Source organism: Equus quagga, chromosome 2 (assembly GCF_021613505.1).
Source record: "Equus quagga isolate Etosha38 chromosome 2, UCLA_HA_Equagga_1.0, whole genome shotgun sequence".
Classification (NCBI taxonomy): Eukaryota; Metazoa; Chordata; class Mammalia; order Perissodactyla; family Equidae; genus Equus; species Equus quagga.
The window spans coordinates 121,079,796-121,092,853 of NC_060268.1; positions in this window are offsets into that span (position 1 = coordinate 121,079,796).

Genomic DNA, 13,058 nt, shown 5'->3' on the forward strand with positions numbered 1-13,058 from the left:
CCAGGCCTTTGAGAGAAGAAACACAATCTCCTGCTTACTAACCTTTCATATTCAGACTCTGAAAATGTAGGCTAAAAACCAGGGATAAGACGTCCCCCAAGACCTGGAAAGGATGATTGGGCAAGGTGGGAGCCTAGGGTGTCTTCAGGCAGAAGGCAATTCCCCTGCTCAGTTCAGCCTATGAAAACTGCCAAGGAAGGAGGGCAGTGTCTAGGCCCGGACACACCCTCACAGCTTGGCCTGCTGTTTCCAAAGAGCTAACGTGGAGGCCTTCACGTCCACTGCCCACTTCCTGCTCTTTTGTTTTCACTCTGTTGTAGTTACCTCATCCAAATCTAACTTGACAGATTTCTTTTTAAGCAATTAACCTTAATCAGGTCTTTCCAAGAATAACCAACTTTGTTTTTGTAGAAGCAACAATCGCTTTCTTGGTCAACGTACTATTTAATTAAATTTCCTACTACAATAACAAGTGCAAATGTTTAAACAAGCCTGGGACTGCTGGTGAAAGCACAAGAAGACAGCTGGAGTGAAGAGCAGCCTGCGAGGCATGCAACGTCAGTGCACCATGGAAAGCAGTGAGCACGTACACAAGGGGATGGAAAGAGAGCATCACCTAACCCAGCTAGTCAATAAGTAGTGTTTGGTTAAGACGGCTTCTAATGGAAGTGATTGTAGATACCTATTAACGAGGGATGAGTTAAGTGAATTTCTTTATTCGTTCAATGGAGTACTAGGCACCCAGTGAAAAAGATGAGGTAGATTTACGTGTATCAGGCAAACTTAGTTGGGAAACTTGGTCTCATAGGCCAAATGTGGTCTGCTGCCTGTTTTGTAAATAAAGTTTTATTGGAGCACAGCTATATCCATTCATTGTGTATCATATACGGCTGATTTCCTGCTGTAACAGCAGAGATGAGTAATTGCAACATAGACTGTATGGCATGTGAAGCCTAGAATATTTACTATCTTACCTTTTACAGAAAAAGTTTGCTGACTCCTAGCCTATATTTCATACAGGGAGAAAATATAATGTGTAGTAGAATTCCATTTATGCTAAATGATTAGGTATATTTATACATTCATTAAAATTGGAAGGAAATAAACAGTGATTGTCAAGGTAAGGCAGGAGGTGGAGGAGAAAATTAAGCGATGTATGAGGGATTTTGTTTTTCATTTTATACATTTTGGTTTTATTTAGGCTTATATAGATTAAATATGCATAATAATCACCAGGAGAAGTTTTAAGATATTTCTTTTTAGGAAAAATAAACAAATTTGTGGCCTAAGGCCACAAAGGATGTAAGTGGCTTTACCAATATGGGAATGAAGTTCTTCTCCCTCCATAGACCATTCTAGGGCTCTGCATCCCATAGTTTCCTATTTCCAAGTGTCCAATATACAGCAAGCAAGCCTGAGACACTGTGACATTTTCCCTACCATTGTGAGTATATTGCACTTGCTGAGCTCTGGTCCTGCCAGGCTAGCAAGCATGTGTCTTATTCCACCACAAACTGTTCTTCCTGTAATTGCATACTCAGCACCAACACAGCACCCTCTGCACACTGGACACAGCACCCTCCACACACCCGCAGGAGTGGGCTGCAGGACTGAGCTGCCTCACTCCGAGCTCCAAGGCTGCACTCTTGCACAGGCCTCAACTTGGCAACACCAGTCTGGATTATGGCCTTATTCTGTTTTGCACAGTCTTTTTTATCAAGGCACAGTCCCAAGAAAGGATATGCCTTTTAAGGATCTTTTATCCATTAACTAATTAAAAGAAAAATTAATTAATTAATTATAATCGTGCATACTAGTCGCACACATCTTAAAGGTATAGAATAAGTAAACAGTGAAAGCCTCCCTCTCATTTTTGAGTCACCCAGCTCCCTCCTTACAGGCAATCACGGTTAGTACTTTCTTCTTTATCCTTCCAGAAATAGTTTATGCATATACAAGCATAATCCAAGCATGGCATGTTATGCACTTTATTTACACCCTATATAGCTTTTTAAAAACAATATAACATATAGGTTGTTTTTTAATCCATCCATCAATCTTTCAAAGGGCTACATAGTATTCTGTTTAAAAAGTAATTTATTTAGCATTTCTCCCACTGACTAACATTTAGGTTGTTTTCAGTCTGTTTCTATTTCACCCACAGCTTCAATGAACATCCTGTGCATATATCTCTGTGCACAGACGTGAGTATGACAGTAGGATAACTTCCTAGAACTGGGATTGCTCTGCCATTTAAAAAACATTTTAATTGTATTTGATATTGCCAAATTATCCCCAAAGGAGAGTGTCTTATAGCATGGTTTGTCCATCTACCACTGACTCCCTGGTTTTCCATACCTTCTTCAAAGTAGGATATTATATTAACCAGGGTGCTTTTGACTGCAAGTAACGGAAGATAAAAGTGGCTAACACATTAAATGTTTATCGTCTGATAAAGTGAAAAGTCCAGAGATGACTTGGTCACAGGGTTGGTAGATGCAAGAACGCACCGTCTTTACCAAGAGTCCCAGCACTTTCCATTTTTGTGCCCTGTTGCCGTCAGCATATTGACAATGTCTGTGCTCACAGACAGACGATGGCTTCAGTTATTTCAGCAGTCACACGAGACACAACAACGTCCTGTGAAGTAGAGGATATTTTCTCTCATGAGACTCATTTATAATAAAAAGAGTTTTCTAGAGGTACCCAGAACACTTCCCTCAGGTGCCATCGGCTCAGATGGGGTCCTGTGACCACACTCAAAATAATAACCAGAAAAGGATCTGATAATTGTGTTTGGTTTAGACTTTCAGCATTCCTGCTTCATCCATGTTAGTCTTGGAGGTGTGATCACCTCTCCCGTTACGTGGGTTGGGGACCAAGCAAACAGAAAAAGAAGAAGTGGTCACAGAGCAGCCACCAAATAGCAGACCATTCTGGGAGTTGCAAAATGGACTTTCATTGTCACTTAAACTTTTAAATTGTGAACAAAGCGCTTTTTCATATTTTTAGTGCCAATTTTTCCCTTTATAATTTTTCTTGTTAAACTTATTTTAAAATTATACATTTCTTTAATTTGTACATTAAATTTCTCTTTAAAATTTCAAATGCAGCACATGCTCACCACAAACAATGAGATGATAAAGAAGTAATCTCCCCACACTGACTTTATTCTCTCAAGCCCCTCAACTGTGAAATCAACGTTAAGACATGCAAATATGTAAAAATATGTGGAGAAATATTTAACAATTTTTTTGAATAAAAAGGCTCATACTGTAAATATGAACGTGCAATTTGCTTTTCTTAACTAAAAATATGTAAATATATTCCCTCCAGAATAATAGATATAAATTTAGCTTATTCTTTTACATATTAAATTGCAACAATAAAAAGATACTGAAATTTACTATGTTGTATTATGTATATACCTAAGTTAAAAAGCCACTTATTTTTTTTTTCAGTTTTTTTTTATTGAGTTATTGATAGGCTACAATCTTGTGAAATTTCAGTTGTACATTAATGTTTGTCAGTCATGTTGTAGGTGCACCACTTCACCCTTTGTGCCCACCCCCCACCCCACCTTTCCCCTGGTATCCACTAAACTGTTCTTGGTCCATAGTTTTAAATTCCTCATATGAGTGGAGTCATACACAGATTATCTTTCTCTTGCTGGAAAAAGCCACTTATTTTTTATGACATTCAGGCTGTTTCCTTTCTTTCCCCACCTCTGGAGCTTCCTAGTCTCTGAGAGAGCAGGGGTGATGCTCTCCTGAAGAGACATAGGTGAAAAAGTGGGTGCAATTGAGGGTGCAGCTGAAGTGAAGAGTCTTAAGGATCATGGTCTGTAGATTAGAGTTTTCCCCTTGGTCACCAAAACCCCAACAGCTCTTGCATAGTAATACTCAAAAAGTGGAATATACACATTCTGAAATTTCAGAACTAAAACACTACACAAAGCAAAACTAACATAGGCATATTGTGAAAGATAAAAGAGGTGACAAAAAATAGAAAATACAATGGCAAATTTAAGACTGGACATATTATATAAAAAAAATAAAAATGAGATGACTTTGTTTTTTAAAAAGACATATGATGGAAAAGTAAAACCTAAAATTATGCTGTATAAAAACATTAACAGGGGCCAGCCCAGTGGCATAGTGGTTAAGTTTGCTTGTTCTGCTTTGGCCTGGGATTTGTGGGCCAAGATCCCAGGCGTGGACCTATATACTGCTTATCAAGCTATGCTGTGGCAGCATCCCACATACAAAATACAGTAGGATTGGCGCGGGTGTTAGCTCAGCAGTAATCTTCCTCAAGCAAAAAGAAGATTGGCAACAGATGTTATCTCAGGGCTAATCTTCCTCACCAAAAAAATCACAAAAAACAAAAAATACATTAACAAAAAAGGGACTTAGAATAAAGTTCAAGCATGTGCAAAGGCATTTTGGGCAATAACATTTTTTTTAAGCGGATTCTTAATACTAGACAATGTGCAACATCAGGACAAAAATCATTAAATGAGAAAAATCCTTGTGTTTTTTTTATGATAAAGGTACAATGACAATGCAATGTTAGACCAAGGTCTAACAATCACAGTTGTCAGAGTTGAAAGTCACATTATTACATTTCATAAAGTGAAAATACATGAAATGTAAGTATAAATCTTTAGAGGCAAATTAGGAGTAAGAGAAATTAGCTCATTTCTCTTATTCCATGTATTATCAAGTGGACAAAAAAGCAAGTTTATAAAAGAATTAATGGACATTATCAATAAAGTATACACTCTGTAAGTTTCACATACATGTACAGATATTCATATTTATGTACACACACATATATATACTAAAAACAGAGAATACACGCCATTTTTAGATTCCCATGAAACATTCTCAAAAATATACCATGTATTACTACACAAAAAGCTGATGAATGCCACAAATAGAAATTATATGCATTATTTAATGCAAGAAAATTAATAGCTAATAACAATACCAGAAAGTAAAAATAAACCTACTAAGAAGAAATTAAATAATTTTTTAAAGCAAAAACCAAATTGAGAGATTATCTAGAAAATGACAATAACAAAAATACTACATGCAACATCTATGGAATGCTGCTAAACACTGCTCAAAGGAAAATTCATAATCTTATATATATATTTATATGCAAGAAATAAAATAAATTCAGTGTATAATACAAGGAGTTAGAAAGAAAATAAATTAAATCAACTTTAAAGAAATAAAAGAAATTAAATATAAAAAGATTTCTGTGGATGTTAATGAATTAGACAACAAAAAAGTTGTTGAACTAATGCATATGAAAGAGAATTAAATAACGAGAACAAAAAATGAAAGAACAAAGGAGAAAGCACAAGTTCATAAAGTAAAAATATGAATGGAAAAATACAAATACAAATAATACAAATCTCAAGTGTGTTCAATTCTGTTAAAGTAAATTTGAAAATTTGAATGAAAGAAAAATCTTAGGAAAATATAAACTAGTGCTAGAAGAGATATAAATAGAAATTAACCAATTTCCATAAAAAAATAGCAAAATTTTTGAAGTACAATGACCTGTAATACAAAACTTGTTAGGCCTATGTAGTTTTGCAGGTAAATTCTACCAAAAATTGGAAGAATAGAAATTTCCAATGTTATTCCAGAGCATAGAAAAAGAATTATTGCTCCCAATTATTTTATGAAATGTTCAAATCATTGCTTATAAAACCTGCCAATTATATAAAAAATTTTAGACCAATTTGACTTATAAATATTGATTCAAATATAGTAAACATTATAAAATGAACCCTGAGCATATATACAAAATGAATCTTTCAATATTAGGAATTATAATAATATAATTCTTCATACCACTATATCTGAGGCAAAAATCATCATATCATTTCCATATACAGTGAAAGAGATTTGATAAAATCCAACATCTATTCTTTTTTTAAATTTTATTAGGGTTATAATAATTTATAACATGAAATTCCAGTTGCATATTATTGTTTTTCAGTCATCATATATATGTGCCTCTTTACCTCTTATGCCCACCTCCAACCGTGCTCCCTCCTGGTAACCTCTAATCTGTTCTCTTTGTCCATGCATTTGTTTATCTTTCACATATGAGTGAAATCACGTGGTGTTTGTCTTTCTCTGTCTGGCTTATTTCACTTAACATAATACCCTCAAGATCCATTCACGTTGTTGCAAATGGGACAATTTTGTCTTTTTATGGCTAAGTAGTATTCCACTGTATATGTATACCACATCTTCTTTATCTATTCCTCAGTTGATGGGCACTTGGGTTGCTTTCATGTCTTGGCTATTGTGAATAATGCTGCAATGAACATAGGGGTTCATAAGTCTTTTTGAATTGTTGATTTCAAGTTCTTTGGATAAATACTCAGTAGTGGGATAGCTGGGTCGTACTGTATTTCTATTTTTAATTTTTTGAGAAATCTCCTTACTGTTTTTCCATAGCAGCTACACAACTTTGCATTCCCACCAGCAGTGTGTGAGAGTTCCCTTTTCTCCCCATCCTCTCCAACATTTGTTATTTTTTGTCTTGGTAATTATAGCCATTCTAGTGGGTGTAACACGATATCGCACTGTAATTTTGATTTGCATTTTCCTAATGATTAGTGATGTTGAACATCGTTTCATATGCCTGTTTGGCATCTGCATACCTTCTTTGGAAAAATGTCCGTTCACACCTTCTGCCCATTTTTTGGTTGAGTTATTTGGCTTTTTGCTGTTGAGTTGTATGAGTTCTTTATGTATTTTGGAGATTAACCTCCGTGGGATATATGATTTGCAAATATTTTCTCACAGTTGGTGGGTTGTCTTTTCATTTTGTTCCTGGTTTCCTTTGTCTTGCAGAAGCTCTTCAGTCTGACGTAGTCCCATTTGTTTATTTTTTCTTCTGTTTCCATTGCCCAACTAGACATGGTATTCAAAAAGATGCTTCTAAGACCAACATCAAAGAGCATACTGCCTACATTTTTTTTTCTTTTCTTTTTATTGAGGAAGTTTCGCCCTAAGCTAACATCTATTGCCAATATTGCTCTTTTTTTTGGCTTGAGGAAGATTAGCCCTGAGGTAAGATCTGTGTCAGTCTTCCTCTATTTTGTATGTGGGATGCATCCACAGCACGGTTGATGGGTGGAGTATGTCCACACCTGGGATCCGAACCTGCAAACCTGGGCCACCGCAGTAGAGCGCATGGATCTTTAACCATTCTGCCAAGGTCTCTGCTGCTGCCTACATTTTATTCTAGGATTTTTATGGTTTTAGGTCTCACATTCAAGCCTTTAATCCACTTTGAGTTATTTTTTGTGTATGGTATAAGATAATGGTCTTCTTTCATTGTTTTGCAAGTGGTTGTCCAGTTTTCCCAACACCGTTTACTGAAGAGACTTTCCTTTCTCCTTTGTATGCTCTTGGCTCTTTAGTCGAAGATCAGCTGTGTGTAGATGTGTAGTTTTATTTCTGGGCTTTCAATTCTGTTCCATTGATCTGTGTGTCTGTTTTTGTACCAGTACCAAGCTGTTTTGATTACAATTGCCTGGTAGTATATTTTGAAATCAGGGATTGTGATGCCTCCAGCTTTGTTCTTTTTGTCTCAGGATTACTTTAGCTCTTCAGGGTCTTTTGTTGCCCCAAATGAATTTTAGGATTCTTTGTTCTATTTCTGTGAAGAATGTCTTTGGGATTCTGATTGGAAATGCATTGAATCTGTAGGTTGCTTTGGATGGTATGGACATTTCAATTATGTTTATTCTTCTAATCCATGTGCATGGAATATCTTTCCATTTCTTTATGTCATCATTGATTTCTTTCAATAATGTCTTAGAGTTTTCATTGTGTAGGTCTTTCACCTCCTTGGTTAAATTTATTCCTAGATATTTTCTTCTTTTTGTTGCAATTGTAAATGGAATTGTATTCTTGAGTTCTCTTTCTGTTGTTTCATTAATAGAGCATAGAAATGTAACATTTTTTTAAGTTGATTTTGTACTTTGCCACTTTGCTGTAGTTGTTGATCATTTCTAATAGTTTTCCAATGGATTCTTTAAGGTTTTCTATATACAAAATCATGTTGTCTGCAAACGGTGAGAGTTTCACTTCTTCTTTGCCAATTTGGATACCTTTTATTTCTTTTTCTTGCCTAATTGCTCTGGCCAAATCCCCCCATACTATGTTGAATAAAAGTGGTGGGAGTGGGCACCCTTGTCTTGTTCCTGTTCTCAGAGGGATGGGTTTCAGTTTTTCACCATTGAGAATGATGTTGGCAGTGGGTTTGTCATATATGTCCTTTATTATGTTGAGGTAGTTTCCTTCCATACCCATTTTATTGAGAGTGTTTATCATAAATGAATGTTGGATCTTGTTAAATGTTTTCTCTGCATCAATTGAGATGATCATCTAGTTTTTATTCCTCATTTGGTTAGTGTAGTGCATCATATTGATTGATTTGCAGATGTAAACTATCACTGTGTCCTTGGTATAAATTCCACTTGATCATAGTGTATGATCCTTTTAATGCATTGCTGTATTCAGTTTGCCAATGCTTTGTTCAGGATTTTTGCACCTATGTTCATCGGCAACGTTGGCCTGTAATTTTCCTTCTTTGTGTTGTCCTTGTCTGGCTTTGAGATCAGGGTGATGTTGACCTTGTAGAATGAGTTAGGAAGCATTCCATCTTCTTCAATTTTTTTGGAATAGTTTGAGAAGGATAGGTATTAATCTTCTTTGACTGTTTAGTAGAATTCTCCAGAGAAGCCATTCTAATCTTGGACTTTTATTTTTGAGAGGTTTTTAATTAGTGTTTCAATCTCTTTACTTATGATTGGTCTATTCAGATTCTCTATTTCTTATTGATTCAGTTTTGGGAGGTTGTGTGAGCCTAAGACTTTGTTTTTTCTGGGTTATCCAATTTGTTGGTATATAGTTTTTCATAATATTCTCTTATAATCCTTTGTATTTCTGTGGTGTTCATTGTAATTTCTACTCTTTCATTTCTTGTTTTATTTATTTGAGTCTTCTTTCTTTATTTCTTAGAGAGTCTGGCTAAGGGTTTGTCAATTTAGTTTATCTTCTTAGAGAACCAGCTCTTAATTTCATCAATCCTTTCTACTGTTCTTTTGCTTTCTATTTCATTTAATTCTGCTCTGATTTTTATTATTTCCCTCCTTCTGCTGACTTTGGAATCTGTTCTTTTTCTAGTTCTTTTAGGTGTAGGTTAAGATTACTTATTTGAGATTTCTCTTCTTTGTTAAAGTGGGCCTGTATTGCTACGAATTTCCCTTTTAGGGCTACTTTTGCTGCATCCCATATAAATTTGTACGGTGTATTTTCATTTGTCTCCAGATGTTTTTTGATTTCTCCTCTAGCTTCTTCACTGATCAATTAGTTACTCAGTAGCATGCTGTTTAGTGTCCATATATTTGTCACTTTGCCAGCTTTTTTCTTGTAGTTGATTTCCAGTTTCATAGGGTTATGGTCAGAAAAGATGCTTGATATGATTTCAGTCTTCTTAAATTTGTCGAGGCTTGCCTTGTTTCCCAATATATGGTCTATCTTTGAGAATGTTCCACCTGCACTTGAGAAGAATGTGAATTCATCTGATTTTGGATGAAATATTTTTTATATATCTACCAAGTCCATCTGGTCTAGTCTTTCGCTTAGGTCCACTATTTCTTTTTTGACTTTTGTCTCTCTGATCTATCTATTGATGGAAGTGGGGTGTTGAGGTCCTCTGCTACTCAATAGTAGCAATTTATACAATTATTACTGTTAATTTCCCCTTTTAGGTCTGTTAACAGTTGCTTTATATACTTTGGTGCTCCTGTGTTAGGGGCATATGTATTTACAAGTATTATGTACTCCTGGTGGAATGTTCCTTTTATCATTATATACTGTCACTCTCTGTTTCTCTTTACTAGTTTTATCTTGAAGTCTACTTTGTCTGATATAAGTTTGGTAACATCTGCTTTCTTTTGTTTGCTTGGAGTATCATCTTCCATCCCTTCACTTTGAGCCTGTGTTTGTTTTTAGAGCTGAGATGTGTTTCCTGGAGGCAGCATATTCTTGGGTCTTGTTTTTTCATCCATCCAGCTCCTTAGTGTCTTTCTATTGGAGAATTCAATCCATTTCCATTTAGAGTGATTATTGATATATGAAGGCTTAATGCTGCCATTTTATTACTTTTTTTCTAGTTGTTATGTACTTCCCTTATTTCTTGTTCCATGTATTTCGGAGTGCCCATTCATGTTGGTTATTCTCTATGATGGTTTCCTCAGTTTTCTCTTTATTTATCATTAGTGTCGCTGTTCTGATATTTTGTTTAGTGGTTACCATGAAGTTTGTATAAAAGATCTCATTGACAAGATAGTCCATTTTCTGATTACCTCTTATTTCCTTAGTCTAAGCAGGTTTTATCCCTTTCCTCTTCCCCATCTAAGTTTTTGTTGTCACAATTTATTCCATTTTGTATTGTGAGTTTGTGATTAAAACAAAGTGATTATAGTTGTTTTGATGCTTTCCTGCTCTTTATCTTTAATGTTATAATTAAGCATTTGCTAACCTGTTCTGATAGAGAGCTGCAATTTTCTGGTTTTGTCTATGTATCACGTTGCTCTGGGCTTTGTAAACCCTTGCTTTTTTTTTCAGGTATGAGGGCCTTCTTGATCATTTCTTGTAGGGGGGACCTTGGGGCAGTGAACTACATCAGCTTTTGTTTATCTGGGAAAGTTTTTATTTCTCCATTGAATCTGCAGAATAGTTTCACTGGATAGACTATTTATAGCTTAAAGCTTTGGTCTTTCAGAGTTTTGAATACATCATTCCACTGTCTCCTCGCCGGTCAGTTTTCTGCTGTGAAATATGCTGAAAAGCTGATAAGGGGTTCCTTTGTAGGTTATTTTCTTCTGACTTACTGGTCTTAATATTTTTTCTTTGTCATTGACTTTTCCCAGTTTTATTAATATATGCCTTGGAGAAGGTCTTTTCACATTGATGTAATTAGGAGTTCCATTGTCTTCATTTACATGTAATTTCAGCTTCTTCCCCAGGTTTGGGAAGTTCTCAGCCATTACTTTCAACAAGCTCTCTGCTCCTTTCTCCTTCTTTTTCCCCACTGGAATACCTATCATCCTTGTTTTGCATTTCCTAATTGAGTCGGATATTTCTTGCAGAATTTCTTCATCTATTTTTAGTTTTAGTTCTCTCTCCTCCTCCATCTGACATTTCTATATTTCTGTCCTCTACACTGCTAATTCTGTCCTCCATAATATCAGCTCTATTTTGTACAGATTTCAGATTTTCTTTTATCTCATTCATTGTTTTCTTATCTCCAACATTTCTAATTTTTTTATAGTTTCAATCTCTTTTGTGAAGAATTCCCTCTGTTCATTAATTTTGTTCCTGAGTTCATTGAACTGTATTTATGAGTTTTGTTGTAACTCATTGAGTTTCTTTATGATGACTATTTTGAATTCTTTGTCATTTAGATTGTAAAATTCTGTGACTTCAGGATTGATTTCTGGGTACTTGTCATTTTCCTTCTGGTCTGGAGTGTTAATATACCTCTTCATGCTGTTTTATGTGGTTGACTTTTGCCATCACATAGTGGTGGTAATTTTTTGCAGATTCCACCTGTTGTCTTCTGGGGAGGGTAGGAGATTTGTTTTCTATACCCACTGTGAACCCTGGCAGATGTGCCTGTCCTTTGAAAGCTGTGCTGACAGGACCCATCTGTGCTTGCCCACTGGTCACCACTGCTCCACACACATAAGCACAGGCACTCTGTTGGGGATCCTCTACTATATGAGCCATGGAAAAACTCTGAGAGCAAGAGTGTTCCACCAAAGGGATAGCCTTTCTCCATTCCCCTCTCAGAGTTGCATGTCGGCCACCATGTGAGGTCCTTAACCCTAGATTGCTGCTGCTTGGAAGGGAGAGGAGATCCCTGTATCTCCTTCCACTGCCTCCTGGATGTGTCCAGGACCCTCACCTTCAGACACATGGCTGTGTGGATCTCTCCAACATCTATTGTGCTGTGTGAATGTCCTCTGTTGGTTTATGAGTGTCCTGTGCATTGTACCTTAGTGGGGAGAGACTAAGGGAAGAGCTCACTCTGCCACGATGCTGATGTCACTCACAACTTCTATTCTTGATCAAAACTTATAATAAAATAGATATCAATGATTATATTCTTAATATTATAAATAAGATAAATTACATTTAAAACCCAGCATTACACATGATGAAGATACTCTAAAAGTCTTCCCATTCAAGGAGCAATTCAAGAAAAAAAGTCTAATATTATTTAACTTTGTTTATTATGCCTGGCTTATTTTAACAGATAATAAGAATAAGTAAAATGTCTTCAAATTTGGAATGGAGGTACGGTTTTTATAATTTTCAGATTATGATTATGTCTATGAAAAACCCAATAGAATCAACTGGAAAACATTGACAAATTACAAAAGAGTTAAATAAGGTGGCTGGGTAAAAAATTGAACCACAGAAGTCAATAGCTTTCCTAAATTCAATCACAAAACATATAAATGTAAAAATATAATGTAAAAAATATTTTAAAATATTAATAGTAAGCTTAAAAGAAATGGTCCATGTACACATGCTCACTCAATACCATTACTATCAGGGAAATGCAAACTAAAACCAGAATGAGATGCCAGTTCACATCCGCTAGGACGCCTAAAGTCTAAAAGACTGATAATACCAAGGGCTGTGAGGATGTGGAGCAGCTAGAACTCGCATACATTGCTGGTGGGAATGCTACTTTGGAAAAAAGTTTGACAGTGCCTAGTAACGTTATACACACACTTTCAGTGAAACCCAGCAATCCCACTTCTAGAAATAAAATACATAGCAGCTTTATTCATAAGAACCTCAAACTGGAAACAACACTAAATCCATCAACAGGTGAGTGTATAAAAGAATCATAATATATTCATGCAATGAATTGCTACACAATAACAAAAAAGAATGCACTAGTGATATATACAAGAAAATGGGTGAATTTCAAAAATA